Source organism: Podarcis tiliguerta, assembly GCF_965153285.1.
Source record: "Podarcis tiliguerta genome assembly, chromosome: 2".
Lineage (NCBI taxonomy): Eukaryota > Metazoa > Chordata > Lepidosauria > Squamata > Lacertidae > Podarcis > Podarcis tiliguerta.
Window position 1 is genome coordinate 93042212 of NC_139535.1, and position 19381 is coordinate 93061592.

At 45.3% G+C, this 19381-nt stretch overlaps 1 protein-coding gene across 2 annotated transcripts in view; it reads left to right on the plus strand.

Moving 5' to 3' along the window:
- Positions 1 to 14124: 14124 nt before the first annotated feature.
- Positions 14125 to 19381, plus strand: part of CCDC40 (coiled-coil domain 40 molecular ruler complex subunit) — a 169547-nt gene continuing 164290 nt past the window's right edge. For both annotated transcript variants that reach the window (XM_083430252.1, XM_083430253.1), the window contains exon 1: positions 14125 to 14132. The gene's annotated coding sequence lies outside the window, so the exon portion shown is untranslated. The remainder of the gene's footprint in view (positions 14133 to 19381) is intronic.

A 19381-nucleotide genomic window follows, 5' to 3' on the forward strand; every position in this document is an offset into this window, starting at 1 on the left:
TCCTTAGATGCCCTTCCCACGCGGGGCAGGGTGATTTGGAAATCCACGCGTGGGTGCGCTAAGAACACGCGGGGAAGGCTCTTTCTCTCGCTGCCCTCCTCCTTCCCACTCTCCCACCCCACCCCACCCCGCCGCCGCCCGGGGGCTGGTTTGAATATGGCCAGGCATCCCTTAGCTAGTCCAAAAGGGGCGCGTCGCCTCCAGGGAGAGGGCGCGCGCAAGAGATCCGATAATTCCGCTACAGCAGGCAGAAATCTGGTGTGGGGGAAGGAGGGGAAAGTGTGTGTGTGTGTGTGTGTGTGTGTGTGTGTGTGTGTGTTGGAGGGGTGGGGTGGAGTGGGGAGACTGGCGACACGAAACTGCAAGCCTGGTTTTCGGATTGATTGGGGAGCAGGGTGGCGCCTTCATTATTTCAGCAGAAAGAGGAACAGAAAGAGAGAAAGGGGCGTTTTGCAATGCTGCATTGCAGGGTGTTGCCAGCACAGAGGCAAACAGGGAAGGAGGTCCGTAGTGTTGCAATGCAGGTGCGGGATCCCCTTGCGTGACGACGGCGAGGCTGGGCAGGGCTGGGCTGCGGGCGAAACGGTACCAAGGCAGGCTCCCCAAGGCCTCCATTTTCCCCAAGCCCCTTCCTCCGGCCATTTGCTTCTCTGTCCGTTCCTGATGCTTCTGTTGGATCTGCGGCCATCCCTTTCCAGGTGGACGTGACAAGGTGCTGCCGGAAGGTCCTGCGCCGGTACTGTTTCCGATCCACACGGATCGGCAGCGTCTAAAAAGCGGAGTCCCCCCCCCCCCCAATCCTAAATATCTGGCTTGGAGATACACTGCGCTGAATTCAGCCAGTTTTTCTCCATTCCTCTTCCCACCCAGAACTTCGGGAAAACGGAGGAGGGCTAGAAACGGGGTCCTCGAACCTCAGGCAAGACACAGAAACACGGCTTGACAAGACCACTTCTGAGTGCAGCGCCATCCTATACACGTCTCGTGAGAAGTCATCCCCAGTGAATTCCAGGGGGATTTAGCTCGCAGCTAAATGTGGAAAGAGGCGATTCTGAATTCCTTTACAGAGTCGGTTTTTCTATCTCGAGAGACGTCTCGGCGGTGGGGATTTCAGACTTCTGGGGGAAAGGAAACGCTCTCGACCTCCCAAGGGGATTGATGAGCAACCACCATCCACTCGGACCGGTTAAAGTTAAGCCGAAATTGCATGCGCAAACGATTCCAGTTGCCGCAGTCTCAGTTCCTTTGTTTCAGAGGCTCGGATTCTTCAACCTTCTACTGTATGTTTTCCAAGACCTTATGCTCAAATCCACTGGGTGATATTTGACCATTCACTTGCTTCCTTTTGGGGAACAGAGAGAAAGAAAGACTCATTCATTCAGGGTGGGGAGGAAGAGATGACTTCCCCCATCCTCCGAGCCATGTTTCCTAGGAAGCAAATGCCATGGGTTTCTGTATGGCCATCCAAGGAACCGGGCTGAGGGACGCGCTTCTTCACCAAAGGGTTTCTCGGCTCTTGCTTATTTACTTATATGCCGCTGCTCCTCCAAGGGCCTCCGGGAGCCACACACGACCGTACCTTCTTCGTTTTCCCCTCTTAACAATCCTGTGGCGGTAGGTTAGGCTGAGAGCGAAGGACTGGCGCGAAGCGACCCTGAGAACTACATGCCCGACTGGGTTTTTTGAAGCTGTTGCAGCCCAGCTCTCTAAACAGAACATCTTAGTGGCGCGCTCTTAACCAAGGAAGTATGACTTTAAACGCAGTTGACTTGCAAATTACCAGATCATCAGTTACCGATACAGCAGATACTTGTACCTGCTTACTCGGAAGTCAGGTCCACCACGTTCAGGGGCACTTATTCCCCAGCAGGAGAGTATAGGATCGCAGCCCGCAATGAGACCTATTATCGATGGGACTATCTATGGCTGCCCGACTAGAGGAAGGCTGCGGTGATCCTAAGGCTGCGATGATCCATCCTATAGGCACTGTTACATAGAAGCCAGTCTCACTGGGCACATTGGAAACACGCATAGGTTCTTAAGGATACTCTTAAAGTAAACCACAGGGGTACATCAGTGGGACCTTCCTTTTGACTCAATAAGGTTAGGATCGGGCCAACACAATCTTCTAGACACGTGGCGTGGCAACATAATCGAAGCCGAGCGCTCATCGGCGACCTGAGAGTGTAAAACGGGCTCTTGTTTGGCCGCCAGTTCGACGTCATTTTCCTCGGGCTAAGGACGTCGAGGGATCCCTTTCCCCACCGGTTATATGAGTATTTATTAAATTATTATTTATTAAATGACACTGCAGAAGGAAAACGAGAGATCTCTGAAAGGTCTCCCTTGCTGCTGCAACTATCTCTTGTCCCCGCAGCGGCTGGGCCATTGGGAACGACTGAATCCGGTTTAGCGGGCGCGGGGTCTTCCAGCAGCCCGGCCCTTCCCACTCCTTCAGCAGGAACTCGGAAAGGCGCAGAAACCTGAGCAGCCTCTGATCATCCGCAGAGCTAGCGAGGCCTTGCCGGGCACGAGGAGTAGCACGCGCAGGAGCATCGCCAAGGCTGCAGCGGCCGACCGGCTGCGCCAGATTCGCCCGGAGCTCGCCGTGACTCAGGTCTTTGTTCACAGATCCTGCAACAAGGGCAGCTACAGAAAGTCAGCGATTCGAGGTAGCCTGGATTCCTTTGCGCAGGCGCAAGGTGCCACGTGGCCCGATCTGGATGAGCTTAACACGCGCTGCGGCGGATCCTCTTCCCGCTCCGCGCGGGCTGATTCTTGGAGCTGATTTTCTCTTCCCTCGCCGCCGCCCCGCCTCCTCCTTAAGTTCATCCGAGTGACAGCTTCGTCCCTAAGATGCTGCGCCCACGATGAAGCTCAGGGCGAAGTCCTGGGAACATGTGAGGTCGAAAGAATGTATCACTGAACATGCACAGAGTACAGTCAGCCCTACAGGGAGATTAGGGGATAATAAATCTGTGTCTAGTTTGAATTCCGGTTTGCTTTGCCTGCTATATTAAGAGCTGTGTTCTTGGGGGCTGATAGCGACGCCCCCTCAGGGTTTTCCAACACCACCGTGATCTTAGCCATAAGGGATCCCCCCCTCACTTTCAACAGGGCTCTCAAAGAAGTGGGTTACTTTAGCATCGTATTGGCCAACTTTGGACTCTGCAAGGAAGGGACAGTCGCCTTCATAAAGTCTGCATGAAATATTTTCACCTTGTTGAACTAGTTTTTCGACCTATTTACAAAGCGGGGGGGGGGGGGATGCCTAGCTACCCGCCTCCACAGTCCCCTGGCTTCATTCCTCGAAAGAAGGAGTCCGTTGCCTGCCAAAGCTGTCAAGTTATCCGGTCGATTTCCAAAGATCGCCCCACGTGCCCCCTTTCCGCTGTCGCGCTGCCCAGAGTGAAACTCCGGCTGAGGGCTTCGCATCGCGCCCCGAGTCGGTGGCTCTCCGCACAATTACGCGTCGTCCGCTCCTCAAACCGGCAAACGGCGAAAGGCTATGGATAGAAATCGATTTCTCTCCCAGTCACGGGTTTAAACGGAGTTATATGGATTAGATTCAGATTTATTATGACCGCGAGGGGATTTTCTTTTAGCAGGGAGCTGTTCTCCTCCGCGGAATCGTCTGCGAAACGCGCTGCTTCAGATTGCATATGAGATCATTTCCCCCATCATAAAGAGCTTGTTGTCTTTTATCAAAGTTCTTTGGAGCAGTTGAGAAACGCGGGTGCTTTGTTTTCAGCAGGGAGCTACAGTGCTTCTAGTTGAAGGAGAATCAGATTTGGACTGGGACTCAGAGAACGTCTAGAAGTGGAAATCGCCTTGTGCTTGTGAAACTGAGGGTTTATTTATTTTTTTAACCACTGGGAAGCTAAACGCTGTAAGTAGAAAAGGGGGGAGGGCGAGGCAGTAAAAATAAAATATGAACCGAGGTGTTGGTTCTATACGATTCTACGGAAATAAAAGAATATATTTTCAGGGGGCTGTGGATTTGGGATCGCCAAAGCACCTGAGGGTTTAAATTAATAACCGCATAAAGGAATCCTATGGACTTGGACATTGGAAAACTTCGTAGCATTTGGAGATATCAGGGTTTGCTGGGCAGATCTGCGTTTTCTGTAGGAAGTGGGTGGAGATACCTGATTGTTCAGGGAAAGACCTCAGCTTTCAATTTCTGTTTAGGATCTGCCTTTTGTGATTTATAGGACCAATGAGCTAACCTGCCAGACGGAAGGAATGGCTAGACAGGGACCACTGCACTGCTAGTTTGGTCCTTCTGTGTGCCACTAGCCACGCCTGCAGGCAAAACTAGCAGAGTTGTGAGGTGCCCCTTGAGGGATGTAAAGACCACACAACCTTTGGACCAATGGTCTTTGGGACTATCCATTCAAGGTGAAGAAAATTGTGTAAGTGGTTTAGGTCAGAGGCAGGGGACATGCTACCTCCTGGTACAACATGTGGTTGTACTCCAACTCTCATCAGCCCCAGCCATCATGGCCACTGGTTAGAGATTATGGGAGTTGTAGTTCATCAAACATTTGGAGGGCCTCAGGATCCCAATCTCTGCTTTACAAATTAAGGTGATACTTAATAGCCAGGAACAAAGCTGGTAAACAGAACAATGTAAGTCATCATCTTTCTTTTCTCTAAACACTTCTTGCAGATTATCTTCATTTTAGGTGAGGCAAGTGAAAAACACCTGTCATTCAGATTTTAGGCATCTGGAAGTGCCATGCACTCTGTTGCAATAGTCAAAGAACGTTGTTAGTTCCCTTAAATCAAAACAGAAATATATTTACAGATAAAGAAATACCAGATTAATGTGGAACACATTATTTGAAAGAGCAAGTGTGTAATATACTGGAAACAAGTGTTTGAGTCAAACAGAACTGATTCTCAGACCAGGTGCCTCATTGTTGTTGTTTTAAATGGATGGCCATCTAATAGGTGCAGGGACACTGCAGTCATGCATTTCCTACACCTAAAGGGGCTGGACTGGGCAACTTCTGAGGTCCCTTCCAACCCTATGGCTCTACAAACGTACATGATATTTTGCTACACTGCTGTTGAGCTAGACTTCCTGCATATTGATAATGAAAAACTGTACAAACAGCTGATAAAATGCGTACAGCCATGTGTGCAGTTTTGGCAAATCACCAACTCAAGGTCAAGTTTTGAATCCTAAAATGTGCATTTTGCATTTGAAACACATTGGACCTTACATTACAAATTGACCTTCGGATGCTGATTCACACATAAGCTTAAGAATATACACCATGGTGTTTGAAATGGTTCCTTTATTTATATATATTAATACCCCACTTTTCTTAGACAAAGTGGTTCTGGATCCTTTCCTGTTACACAACATTTAAAAATGATATTTATATAACAACAGGATAAATAAATAAATGCTATAAATTCCAATTGCCTTCATAAAGCTCATGAGAATGCTCCCCGTAGTTTGAAAGCATCTCTTCCATACTCTTGTTGCATGATGTTTTTGTGGGAAAATCTGCAGTCAATATGACAATTATGTTTGCTAAATAAGTATGTGAAGGGGTTAAGACTCTCAGAGTTCCTGTATTCCAGTATTCATATCCCCTACTTCCTGTAGTGGGAAATGGAATGAAGGATCTTAACCTTTTCTCCTTCCTCTTTGCTTCAGTCATTATCTTATTTTTAAGACAGTGATGTGAGCTGACGTACAAGCCTGGCTCTGCTCAGAACCCAGACTCCACTTCAGAGACTAATTTTGCATTTTAAAACTAAGAAGTATTTTTACCTGTATACTACTTTGATGTATTTGCTGCCTGCATCAAAATGTAAGTAAACATTTTTTTTAAATAAACTAAAATGTGTGGTTCATTCTTAGCAATGGGAAAAAAGAGGGGAAGGTCAGCAGACCTCAAATAAACAGGTATAAAAATGTATGATTGCCCAATTCCAAGCTTCCAGTAAGATGTAAAAATGCATAAGTGTTTTGACTCTGCTAAAAGGGTTTCACAATCTGTTTACTCTCATATTTCTCCCATACATGTGGGACAGGAGGCTCAAATTTTAATTTACAGATTTAAGGGCACAATCCTCCATGAGATTCTGCCAAGTCTAGTTTTATATTTATAGAGCATATGTAAAATATTTAAAATAATTTAGTATTCAATCTAAGGTGAGTTCTTGCTAATAAAAGTTTATTGTACAGTAGTTGAATTTTTTCCATATAGCATTCGCAAAGACATTTTGGAAATTTTTGACATTTGGTGTGGCTAGTCATTTTATTGATACTTTTCAAAACCTGCCTTGCAAACTGAGCAAGCCTGTACTGTAATGCTAGAGCAATGTAAATATTCTAAATCAAGATCCTTGATGTGAAGGTTATAAGGAGAATCAGATTACATTTTATTGGTGTGATAGTCAGTGCATCAAATTGCCTTATGACTGGAACTGATTGAGGCTTGATCAGCTAAGAATTCACTCAACAGCTATCCTGGGTAAGTTTCTAAGTTTTGGTCTCTGTCCCCATAAGCAAAATGGAAAATATAACTTCCATCTGCAAGGTTGTATTTTATTATAGTTTTTAATAAATATATGTGAACTGGTATTAATGATAGCAATTGACTAACTAATCATCGCTGAAGAGATTGCTATTTAGCTTTCTCATCTCAGCCGAATCCCATCTCTTCTCAAAAAAGGCATTTATGATATCCACCACGTTATCATTAGAGTTACCCTATGAGAGATAGCGCTTGACCCAATGTCACCTAGAGAGCTTCATGGCTTAATACAGAACTTGAACTCAGGTCTAACTGCAGCACTCTTTTTGTTATAACATACTACTCTATTAGGGACATTCTCTGGTCTCTGTTTTTGTGAGATATGCTTTAATGAGTAGGAGAGGATATATTAATTGCAATTGAGCCCTCCAGATGCCCATGTATGTGGGTTGAACAGTTTCAAAGAGAGAAGAACAGGAAGTACTATATGCTCCTTCCAGGAGAGGAAGGGAAGTGACATCACACAGAGCCCTCTCTACCAACTGTATTTCTATGGTCTGGCCCCTTGTCATGCTAACTAGCATTTGTTAGGCTTGGCTGCTAATCTCCCACAGTTTTAGGCTCTGTGCTAATCTCTCTGCCGGTAGCTGCATAATATGGTATAGTAATTTTTCTTTAAAATGCAGAATCCATCCCCACCAAAACCAACCAACCAGCCAACCACCAACATGAATGAAGAGGCAGGGCCAAGTGGAAGGAAGCCAAACCTCTGTTTTCCTTCGAACAGTGAGTCACTCTACTACACATACCCAACCCATCAGTAATTTTGTTTTATATTATAAAGTAGGGCAAGATGTACGCTTGGCCTATTAAAACAAATCCCTTTGCATCATACAGTCTTCTCTGAATGCTGTGTCCCGAACATTAAAAGCAGTTGTAGATTTCATCACATTCATAAAGCTGCGTGCCATTCTTGCTGTATGTGTGTGTGTGTTTGAGTGAATGAAGCATTTTGACTGAGTTTTCTCATATACAGAGTTTTAACTGTAGATTTCTGATGCGGGGTTTCGTACTGTGAAGTACAACACTTTACAAGTAAGTGTCTGTGTTTCATTGTGAAATTCTGGTTCTCTGAGAAGCCAGAGATTAGGTGTGATTAAGTAGATCCCCAACAAGGTGTCCATGTTAACTTCCCAATTCCTCACAGACCCTCCAAGTGTCCCTATTTTCCAGGGATAGTCCCAGATTCACAGAAGCCATCCTGGTTTCTGATTCGATTCTTGAATGTCCACTTTTCCTTAGGACGTCCGTACTATCATCGGAGAAATGTTGGAGGGTATGGAGTTATCCGACCCATGAGCCATCTGAAGGTAGCCCTGTATAGGGATTTTTAAAAATGTTTAATGTTTTATTATGTTTTTGCATATGTTGGCAGCTGCCCAGAGTGGCAAGCCAGCAACAGCATAGCTGTCAACTATTTGAAAATAAGGGACCAGCAGCCTCAAAAATAAGGGATCAGCAGCCAAAATAAGGCATTTTCAGAGCACAGCGGTGTTCAACTTCTAAGCCCCTCCGAGCCAAAGGCAGAAAGCCCAGCCAGCACCCAAACAAAGCCTCAAGCGGTGGTTTCCACAGCGCTGTAACCCAGCAAAGGGGCTGCAGCAAGGAAAACCACCGTCACCTCTCCGCTGGGAAGCGCTGAGCAAAGGCGAGTCCGCAGGCAACGTGGCCGATTTGATCGGCACAAAGCATGCAAGCTCCACCCCCCAGTTGTTCTTAGACTCCTTATTGGGTGAGCAACGCAGCCAAGCAACATAGTTGGAGCCTCCCTCCTCCCTGGCTGCCAAGGAGGGAGGGAGAGGAGCTGCTTCCTTTGAAACCCGGGAAATTTAAGGGACATCATCAATAAGGGACAGCAGCGGGACACGGCGCTGGGATAAGGGACTTTCCCGCCAAATAAGGGACGGTTGACAGCTATGCAACGCAGTCAGATGGGTGGGGTATAAATAGTAAAATTCTTCCTCCTCCTCCTCCTCCTCCTCCTCTTCTTCTTCTTGAATAGGACGTCCCTATTTTCATCAGAGAAATGTTGGAGGGCATGTACTCAGTCAATTAAACTTATGAATCGAAGAACACAGGCAGCCTGAGCCTATGCAAATAACCTCCAAAGAGATTTCCCACCCAAGTCAGTGTCCACGAGACTGGAACTTTAAACTGTTTAAATTAATGAGTTTAAATAAGCTTAGGTTTGCTTAGTCTAATGATTTGTGGGTCACATTGTCGGCTTCTGTCCTTATGTATCGCAATACCACTCCAGCTGAATTCTGATGAGTAATTTGCTGGCTAAGAAACTAGAATCTTAAGCAGAAATTATGTGCCTAGCTACATGGTTGCAATTCCAGTAGCGCAAAATATTATTTTTTAAAATGATATTATTATAATTACATGTTTATACTATCCCTCCTGCAAGGAGCTCAGGGCATGCATAGCAACATACATAGCATACACCCTTTTTTTATCTTCACAAGATCTCTGACATGTGATGGTGTTTGGAGTTTAAATGCACCACATTTAAACATGGGGCATAAAAACAGAACTTAACACACGGAATCACTGTTGGAAGAACACACTTTACCCTGGCTACAATGACATTGAGACTCTGAGGTTAGGAAAATAAGAAAGCAACGTTTATTGCAGGAAATACACATGCTTAATAGGAAAACTTCCAGTCCTAACTCACTAAGGTGCAGAATGCAATGAGCCATGCCTGCTGCTACATCTCAGCAGGACAGAAATCCAAAAGATACAGTTTCTCTTCCTCCAAGCTAAGGATGAAGAAGGAAGTAGGAAATGAGGTCCTAAAACAGGCTTCCTCAATCTTGGCCCTCCAGATGTTTTTTTGGCCTACAACTCCCATGATCCCTAGCTAGCAGGACCAGTGGTCAGGGATGATGGGAATTGTAGTCTCAAAACATCTGGAGGGCCGAGGTTGAAGAAGATATCAGTCCAGCCCAAAGGGGGGGGGTCAATACTGGTTGAAGAACAGTCTAGGAAGCTTAGGGGTTCCATTCTCTTTATCTATTCTTTTCTGTGCAGACACACCGACCTCCAGTGCCCGGTGTGTGTGATAAAATAGGATAAGTAGCCAACCCCTGTTCTTTGCCTCCGACGTATGGTAATTAAGAGATGTCACCCTCTCTAATAGTGAACTTGGGTGGCCCAGTATCCAACAGTTCAGGAGCAAAACAGGGCCACTGAAAAATAAAGTACAGGGGTACCTTGGTTTACGAACTTAATCCGTTCCGGAAGTCTGTTCTTAAACCAAAGCATTCTTAAATCATGGTGTGCTTTCCCATAGCAGCGGGGGACTCAATTTACAAATGGGACACACTCAACAGGAAACGGAACATGTTCTGCTTCCAAAGCAAAGTTCACAAATCAAAACACCTACTTCTGGGTTTGCAGCGTTCTTGATCCAAGTTGTTCATAAACTAAGCTGTTCTGAAACCAAGGTACCACTGTAATGGTTTCTATATAGCTGGGAGATCTCTAGGTCTGCAGAAGTATACAGTGGTACCTCAGGTTACATACGCTTCAGGTTACAGACTCCGCTAACCCAGAAATAGTACCTCGGGTTAAGAACTTTGCTTCAGGATGAGAAGAGAAATCGTGCTCCGGCGGCGCAGCAGCAGCAGGAGACCCCATTAGCAAAAGTGGTGCTTCAGGTTAAGAACAGTTTCAGGTTAAGAACGGACCTCCAGAATGAATTAAGTACTTAACCCGAGGTACCACTGTCTACAGTATGATTGAAAAAAAAATGCACTAAACACGAAACACACCTGGTTGTCCAGGACCTGTGAACTTCTAGGGTATGTGGAGAGTTAGCTGGGGGGGGGGCGGGAAGAAAGGGGAGGAAGTGGAAAGGAGAAGAGAGAACCAAGTGTCCTGGAATTACCGTATTTTTTGCTGTATAAGACACACTTTTCTCCCCCTAAAAAGTAAGGGGAAATGTGTGTGCATCTTATGGAGCGAATGCAGGCTCTATGGCTTCAGCGAAAGCAACGCGAAGCCTCCAGAGCGCAGTGGGAACACTCCCGTTGTCTATGCAACTATGATTGGTGCAGAAGCCCTGTTCTCATTTGCGACTGGCTACCCCACTCTGAAGCTCAACATTAAAAAAAAACGAAGATCATGGCCCATCACCTCCTGGCAAATAGAAGGGGAAGAAATGGAGGCAGTGAGAGGTTTTATTGTCTTGGGTTCCATGATCACTGCAGATGGTGACAGTAGTCATGAAATTAAAAGACTCCTGCTTCTTGGGAGAAAAGCAATGACAAACCCAGACAGCATCTTAAAAAGCAGCGACATTTCCTTGCCGACAAAGGTCCATATATGTAAAGCTATGGTTTTCCCAGTAGTGATGTATGGAAGTGAGAGCTGGACCATAAAGAAGGCTGATCGCCGAAGAATTGATGCTTTTGAATTATGGTGCTGGGGGAGACTCTTGAGAGTCCCGTGGACTGCAAGAAGATCAAACCAATCCATTCTGAAGGAAATCAGCCCTGAGTGCTCACTGGAAGGACAGATCCTGAAGCTGAGGCTCCAATACTTTGGCCACCTCATGAGAAGAGAAGGCTCCCTGGAAAAGACCCTGATGTTGGGAAAGATAGAGGGCATAAGGAGAAGGGGACAACAGAGGACGAGATGGTTGGACAGTGTTCTCGAAGCTACCAGCATGAGTTTGACCAAACTGTGGGAGGCAGTGGAAGACAGGAGTGCCTGGCGTGCTCTGGTCCATGGGGTCACGAAGAGTCAGACACGACTAAATGACTAAACAACAACAACCCCACTCTAAATATACAGTACAGATGCTAGTAGAGGATATATTTATTAGTTATTATCCTTCCTTCCTCACATTTGTGAGTTCAGCAGAGTGCCATCCCTTCACAACCTTAAAGGATAAGCTAGTTTTAGCCTTTTAGTTTAAGTAATCCAGGATGCTTTAAGGCAGACTGGATTTTCCTGGTATTTCCCCCTTTTCTCCCCCTTAAACAATAATCACACAGTCTTGTAAAAGGTAAAAAAATAACACTCAGAGTTTCCATTGCAGAATGACAGATAACAGCAGCTTTGTTCAGGCAGGTTTAAAATGGCAATTGAGTTACAAAGACACTTAAGTCTACCTTAAGATGGTGTCAACAATGGAGCTCAGACATGCAGATTCTTCTCACATTTCTGGCTTGGTGATCAGATGCAGTGGCGTAGCGTGGGGGGTGGAGCAGGGGCCGGCCGCACCGGGCGCAACATCTGGGGGTTAGGGTTAGGGGGCGCAAATCCACAGGTTAGGGGGCGCAAATCCACGGGTTAGGGGGCGCAAATTACTTGCCTTGCCCCGGGTGCTGACAACCCACGCTACGCCACTGATCAGATGAAGAGGAAGAGTGAAGAGAGGCCAAAGGCAATGTGTGCATGCAGGTAAGGAGAATATACACACATGACTATGCCCTCCCCAATCAGGGCACAGTGGGATTGTCTCTCAGAGTTCTCTCTAGCAAACTTACAGGAAAACTCTGTGAGCTTCAGCTCCTATCATGTGCCTGTCTAGCAAACAGGCATTCTAGGTTTGACTGCATTGTAAATATCCCACACTACAGACATATACAGTAGTACCTCGGGTTAAGTACTTAATTCGTTCCGGAAGTCCGTTCTTAACCTGAAACTGTTCTGAACCTGAAGCACCACTTTAGCTAATAGGGACTCCTGCTGCTGCCGCACCACCGGAGCACGATTTCTGTTCTCATCCTGAAGCAAAGTTCTTAACCTGAGGTACTATTTCTGGGTTAGCGGAGTCTGTAACCTGAAGCGTATGTAACCTGAAGCGTATGTAACCCGAAGTACCACTGTACTGTATATTGTGGCTAATAGCCCTTGATAGCTTCCCTTAGTTTATCTAATTCTGCTAAGAAGTGTCCATCAAAACATCCCATAAGATACATTCTGTTGGATAATTATGCATTGCATGACCGTTAGAATGGGCAAAAGTTGATAACTGTTGTTGGTGGCTAGGTATCAATTCACCCTATACCTACCTACCTACCTACCTACCTACCTACCTACCTACCTACATTTATTTATTTATTTATTTATTTATTTATTTATTTTATTTGCTTGCTTGCTTGCTTGCTTGCCTGCCTTGCCCAGGCACTCAGACCCAGCCTTCCATTTGGTATATACTCGCATTGGAAAGCAGAGTGTGGTAACTGTGTCATTGTACACACGGTCATCGGCAATTGCCATGATCCCAGCAGCTAGGAGGGAATGTGCCAATGTGTTTGCAGAAATGCATCCTGGCCATATCCATTCACACATTATGGTTGCCTGCATGAGTGGTTACCACAAGAATGTGTGCCTGTCAGAAAAATGTATTATGTGTCTAAAGGTTGCTGAATCCACGTTGGACATTTTCGTACCTAAAGTAAAATGGCAAAATGATACTCTCCTTGCTCATTATTTAAAATTATACCCAAAGATGGGGGAAGGAAATGGTATTCCTTCCAGGATTTGCTGCTCAAAGGAACTGCTTCCCTTCCCTTCATGGTAAAGCTGACCTGGATCACTCATCTGTTCTGCCTCCTAGGGTGGGGGGGATAAAGAAACACTGGTTTGCGTCTTTGGAAATACAGTGGTACCTCGGGTTAAGAACTTAATTTGTTCTGGAGGTCTGTTCTTAACCTGAAACTGTTCTTAACCTGAGGTACCACTTTAGCTAATGGGGCCTCCCGCTGCCGCCACGTGATTTCTGTTCTCAACCTGAAGCAAAGTTCTTAACCTGAGGTACTATTTCTGGGTTAGCAGAGTCTGTAACCTGAAGCGTCTGTAACCCGAGGTACCACTGTAAGCAACATCCTGAGATAATACCAGCCCTGCATCTTTTTTGCTGTTGCAACCTGCTCAAGGACAGCTCATTTAAGTCTACAAGACTAACATCAGCCTTAGCATATCAGATAATCAGATCAGACTTTCTAGATAAGCAGATGAATGGAGGAGCCAGAGGTGCCGGTTCAAGGCCACTGCTGACATTGTAGGAAAACAGGCTGTCCACAAACCAGTCTCTAAGCAAATTGGCAGGCAGGCAAGCCAAGCAGGAGCATAAAGATTTAAGTATTTAAAGTAGTGGAAGGGTAAATGCTGGATTTTTAGAAGGTGTTAAGAAGTCTTTCTTGATAACTATGCACCCGCAGAATTTGTTGTGTGTGCCCTAACATCCAATGGCTATCCGCTGGTGTCCTCCTCCTCCACTTTTTCTTTGTGTTTTCAACAGCTGCAAACCACATTAAACAAACACTTTTCAATGGTTGAAATTGGTTTAATTTCAAAAGTGCCCCCTTTTTTGGGGAGGGAAAGAAGGTTCTTTCACAAGTTACCTTTAGAGGTAACTCTCAGTGGAGCTGGGAAGGCTGTCATTGTGTGCTGTTGGAGTATCTGGGGCTTCAACATGAGAGGCAGAAAATCATCAGGTGTAACTTTTCCTGGGAAGATGTGCATATACTTCACCTTCTGAACTGCGGCCACTTTTGCAGCCATAGAACATAATGTAATGGGTGGGGAGGTTAGCAGACACAGAGCCAGGAAGTTTCTCTTTACTTTCTAGCACCTTGATCTCTCTGGCCCAGAGGTGCACTAAGATGTCTGGCCCTCCACAAAGTCAAACCGAGTTAAGCATTTAAAATAGTCTTGGAGCTGTTCATTTTAAAGCACTTTGGAGCACCATGGGAAGTAGCTAAGTACTTTAAGTCCCTTTAAAGGACCCTGGAAACCCCTTAGTATGGCCTCATCAGTTACTGGCATTAAAACTATTTAAGCAAACTGTGCTTGAGCCTGCCCTGGTCAACTTCTCATATGTAAGAGCTGGAGAAGATTCCTGGTCTCATGCATACTGGGGTGTGGGGAAGGGCTGGGATGGAGCAAGGAGACAACTCCTGGGATGCAGTCCAACTCTTCTGACACCATGTGAGCTTTATTTTGGAAAGAGCAACTTCACAAAAAACAGAACCCATTATATGGGTGGAGGGTTTCTTCAAAGGAATAGGAATTGTAGAGATGGCTGTGTGAGATCCAAGATGATCCAGAACTGTTAACTTCACAAAGGCACCACAGCCTTCATGCTGTTACTTTCTAGGCACCTTTAGCATTGTGCCAGCATGTCACCAGTCAGTCCCAGGAGCCCAAGTCAGCATAATGGCTCTACCTACAGAGAAAACAAGCTTTGGATGGGAAAGCCCAGCAGACCAGATGGCATCCTTAACATCAGGCATGGAATTCTATTCCGCAGCAACCCAAAGCCCACCCTGCAAAATGCACTGTTTGTTTTGCCATGGGGCAGATGTGAATCCACATCCTTGGGACAGAGGTTTGCGCTTTCTGGAGCCTTGGGGAAACATCTTGACCCGTGTGATAAATTGCCCTCATTTTGCACCTTTGGCTGCTTTCTCATCTGTCTCCAGCATCCCAACTCCTAAGCAGCTTTCTAATGGCTGCCATTAGGTTTTAATTAAAAGAACCTGCCCCTTGGGGATTGCAGCTTTTCTTTTCATGTCCATGCAGCACACACATGCATTCACTCCATGACAAGCACACTCTTCCTTTTCCATGTTTCTAAGGGGCATTTTTTTTAGATGCAAAAAAACCACATTTAAAGTAGCCGATCTTTTCCTAGTAAAATTGAATGTAGACACTGAAACCTCACACACTTCCACTTTGTTTATGCCCATGAGATACCACTGTGATATTCCAAAGCACATTTAAAAATTAGCTGGGGAGCAGGGGCCCAGCTTCTATATCCCCCTTTCTTTGGGCCAAACATGGCAACAAATCTTTGCAATAGCTTTAGAAATATGCATGGTGTGGAAGCACTTGGATGGCTGACCACTTTCTGGCTTGTGACCGCGGAGAATTATGTTTGGCTGTGGGATATACGACAAAAGCCTGGGAATGGATGAGTGTTGTTGTTGTTGTTGTTGTTGACAAACACCCTGAAAGTACACAGATAAGCAGTGTCCCATAAAGAAGAAGCACAGAACATCAGAGACGAATTGTCCATCCATAAGCATGCTTACCCACTGAGCTTGGTGAGTCCTGCTTCCAAGCTAGTAAGTCTTAGAATCAGAATTAAGGATGGCAGAGGGCTGGGGGAGATGCCATCTATATTTTGCACCCACTACTTTGCCTACTAGAAGGTAGGGATAAATGACTGAAACTGGATCTCTAGGGGGACTCAATTGTATTATATTGCATATAAATAATTGCTGGTTCCTATTATGTGTTATTTAATTTATTCATAAAGCCTGCTCCTTATTTTGCACTCCATGGGGCTGCAAGTATAGCATCTTACAGTCCTATAAAATAAAACAACCAACCTAAAAGTAAGCATACCAGCTGGGAGACGGACCCCCAAGTTTCATGGACCACTGATCTCTCCCAATAACAAGACATTTTGGGTGCACCTCTCTCTAAAGTTGCTGCCCAGGAGCCAGTGCAAAGGCACCCAGCATCTCTGCAGTGGTCAAAAGCAGACAAATCTTCTGCAGACTGCAACTGCACATGCCTACTCCTGTGGTACAGAACATGTAGTCCTCCAGTTGTCACCGAATTGCACTTGTCATAATCCCTGACCCTTGGTAATGCTGGGCAGGGGGCTGATGAGAGCTGGGGTCCAGCAGCACCCAGAGGGTCCACATCTCTGCATCTAGCTAGCCCAAAGGTACAAAAACAATTTATGCAGAGTGGGACCTCTGAACTGCATTTCATTTCTTTTTTCTTGGGCACCATGTTATGATATTGACTTGACTCTTCTTCCAATGACATTCTGGCAAATTAAATAGGTGTTCCTCTTGTCCAAGGGGTACTCAGAACTTGGGATGGAAGCAGCATCTTCCAGGGCACCAGTTCATGTTGATAAAGAAAAATGAAACTACTAGCTTTCTGTTGTCCCACACAGGTCCAGCCCTGCCATTTGGCAGAGTGAACAGCGGCCTGAAGCAGCAGGTTTAGCTGTCATGAAAGGGGAGGCAGTTTTTTGCTACTTGGCTTTTTTATTCCTGGGAGAAGGGAAGGGAAGAGGTGCTTGCAGGATTTTCTGTCTCAGCTGCCATAATAGCTGTCCTATCTAAGACTTGAGGTGGGGAGGGGGGCACAATTTGATGCTCTGTCTCGGGCATCAAAATGTTTTAGGCCTGTGGGAAATTAGAGTGGACACTTAGAACATACCCAACGTGTGTTTGAGGGAGAAACCATCCGTTGCTGGGAATATCAGTGACTGGCTCTCCCAACCTTTTGACTTTAAAGAAACATGGGTAGTGGGCTCCACTGCTGATCAGCGTAGCCGTGATTGCCATTTCACCCAATCTAAATTATTCCCCCCAACTCCACCCCACCCCAGGTTGCTATTAGACCCATAAAGGTAAAGGTAAAGGGACCCCTGACCATTAGATCCAGTCGTGGCCGACTCTGGGGTTGCGGCGCTCATCTCGCCGAGGGAGCCGGAATACAGCTTCTGGGTCATGTGGCCAGCATGACTAAGCTGCTTCTGGTGAGCCAGAGCAGTACACGGAAACGCCATTTACCTTTCTGCTGGAGCTGTACCTATTTAACTACTTGCACTTTGACGTGCTATCATACTGCTAGGTTGGCAGGAGCAAGAACCGAGCAACGGGAGCTCACCCCGTCGTGGGGACTCAAACCGCCGACCTTGGCAATTCCTAGGCTCTGTGGTTTAACCCACAGCGCCACCCGCATCCCTTATATTAGACCCATAGTGAGGGGCAATTTAGATCAGGTAAATGGCATGGGTAAAGACTGAATATGCCCTCCCACCCAAACACCTGCTCTGGTCAGGTTCAGAGGTCCCTGCTGCAGCTTCATTAAAGGAAAAACAAATTCAATCATGGCTCTCCTACATAATGTGTAGCTTGGCCCTGACATGGAACATCCGAGATCAGCCCTGGCAGACAAGCTGTCTTTCACTGCAGCCACTGCAGCCCTCTAAGCCCATCTGAGGAATGACATTTGTAGCCCCTGGAAAAATAATAATACAGTAATGAAACCAACAGGCTTCATCATAGACAGATAACAATGGCAATGTCAGGAATAAGAAGAGGAAACCTTGAAGAGGAGTCCCTCTGCTTCTTGTAAACTACTCATGCTGAATATAGCAAAGAGCCTTTGACACGGAGAAGAATGGAGGACGGCACGATGCGAAAGTTGTCATAGGATGGCTTCTTTTTCTTTTTCTAACCTACTAAGGATTCAAGACGGTTTAATAAGGAATGCAGAAAATAACAGGTCCTCTTCAGGTTCTTGAGAGAGTATTCATTTTCCCAAGGGAAGAAAACCCACTCTGCTTTTTAGAAGCTGATAGCAAAGCAACCTTGAACAGCAGCATTACTGTGTCTCTACAATAGTGCCTCCCAAATGGGGTCAAGCCAATGTTCCAACTATATCAATGCACTTCAGAAGTCATTTGAAGCAGAACAATTGGGATGTAGGTGCCTCTTTACATTCCTTCCTAGCTTCCAGGAGCCAAGGACACCTTGACACATGGATCTTGTTTGACATTCTACATTTAATCACAGTGGCAACCACATTCCAAGAACGGGCCTCTTTTAGAACTGATCATATTGGTTTGCGTTTTCAGATTATAACATTTATTTGTTCAGAATTTATCTTCATCACCAGCGCTTGATATCATATGGTGGAGATATGGCAAGTTCTGTTGCAGGCTCACAAAGTACATTATCCCCTCTCCCACTGGCCTGGTCATAATAGATGGGGCACAGTACCTTAGTCAAGGATATTATCCATACAATAAATCTGGTGCTTCTAGGAACAAGGACTCATCTCTCCAAGGTACACACCTATTACTATTTGCCTTGACTGTGCTAAACCACAGATCTGAAAACTGTTTTAAAAATCCTCAGTGTTGTTTCTGAAGACATACTGTATCCTGGATTCCAAATTTCCTTATTTAGCTTTTTAGCCATTGCCATTTGTTTTTCTTTCTCCTCCCCGCCCCCCCCCCCCAATTTTTATTAAATTTTCTCTTTTACATTTTAGAATATTCATTTAAACAACCTTAAAATATCAATGCCTTCCCTTCTTCTCTTTCCATGGTTCATTTTGCGTAACATAAATCTCTGCATATTTTATGTAAACTAAACCATTCAGTATCCCATTATTACATCCATCAAAACTTATTTACACTGTTGTATATATCTTAATGATGCCCACATTTTCAAATATATACAATTTCCCCCATATATTCAATAAACATTTTCCAATCTTCCCTAAAGCTATGTTCTTCTTGTTCTCTTATTCTATATGTTAGGTCTGCAAGCTGTGCATATTCCATCAGTTTAAGTTGCCATTCTTCTTTAGTTGGGACTTCGCTCATTTTCCATTTAGGGGTTAACAAAACACGGGCCACAGTCGTGGCTTACATAAAAAACCTTTTTTGACACCTGGGTATTTCTCTGGGTAATTATCCCCAACTAAAAGGACACTGGTTGTTGTTTTTTTAATTACTTTTATAAATTCCCCCCCCCCAATTCATTATGAATCATTTCCCAATACTCTTTTACTCTTTTACAAGTCCACCGCATATGATAGAAAGTACATTCTGCCATATGCATTTCAAAACAGTGATGCAGAATTGTGTCCAGCATATTCTTATGCCTTCCTCCCCTCCTTTGTAACCTGCAGAATATGTAGGCAATCAAATCAGGAGCAGAAGGATCTAGTACAGCTCATTGGGATAGCTAAGTGTACCACTAAATATTGTAAACAAACTCCAAAGCTTAAAAAGAAAGATAGAAAAGAGGTCCCAC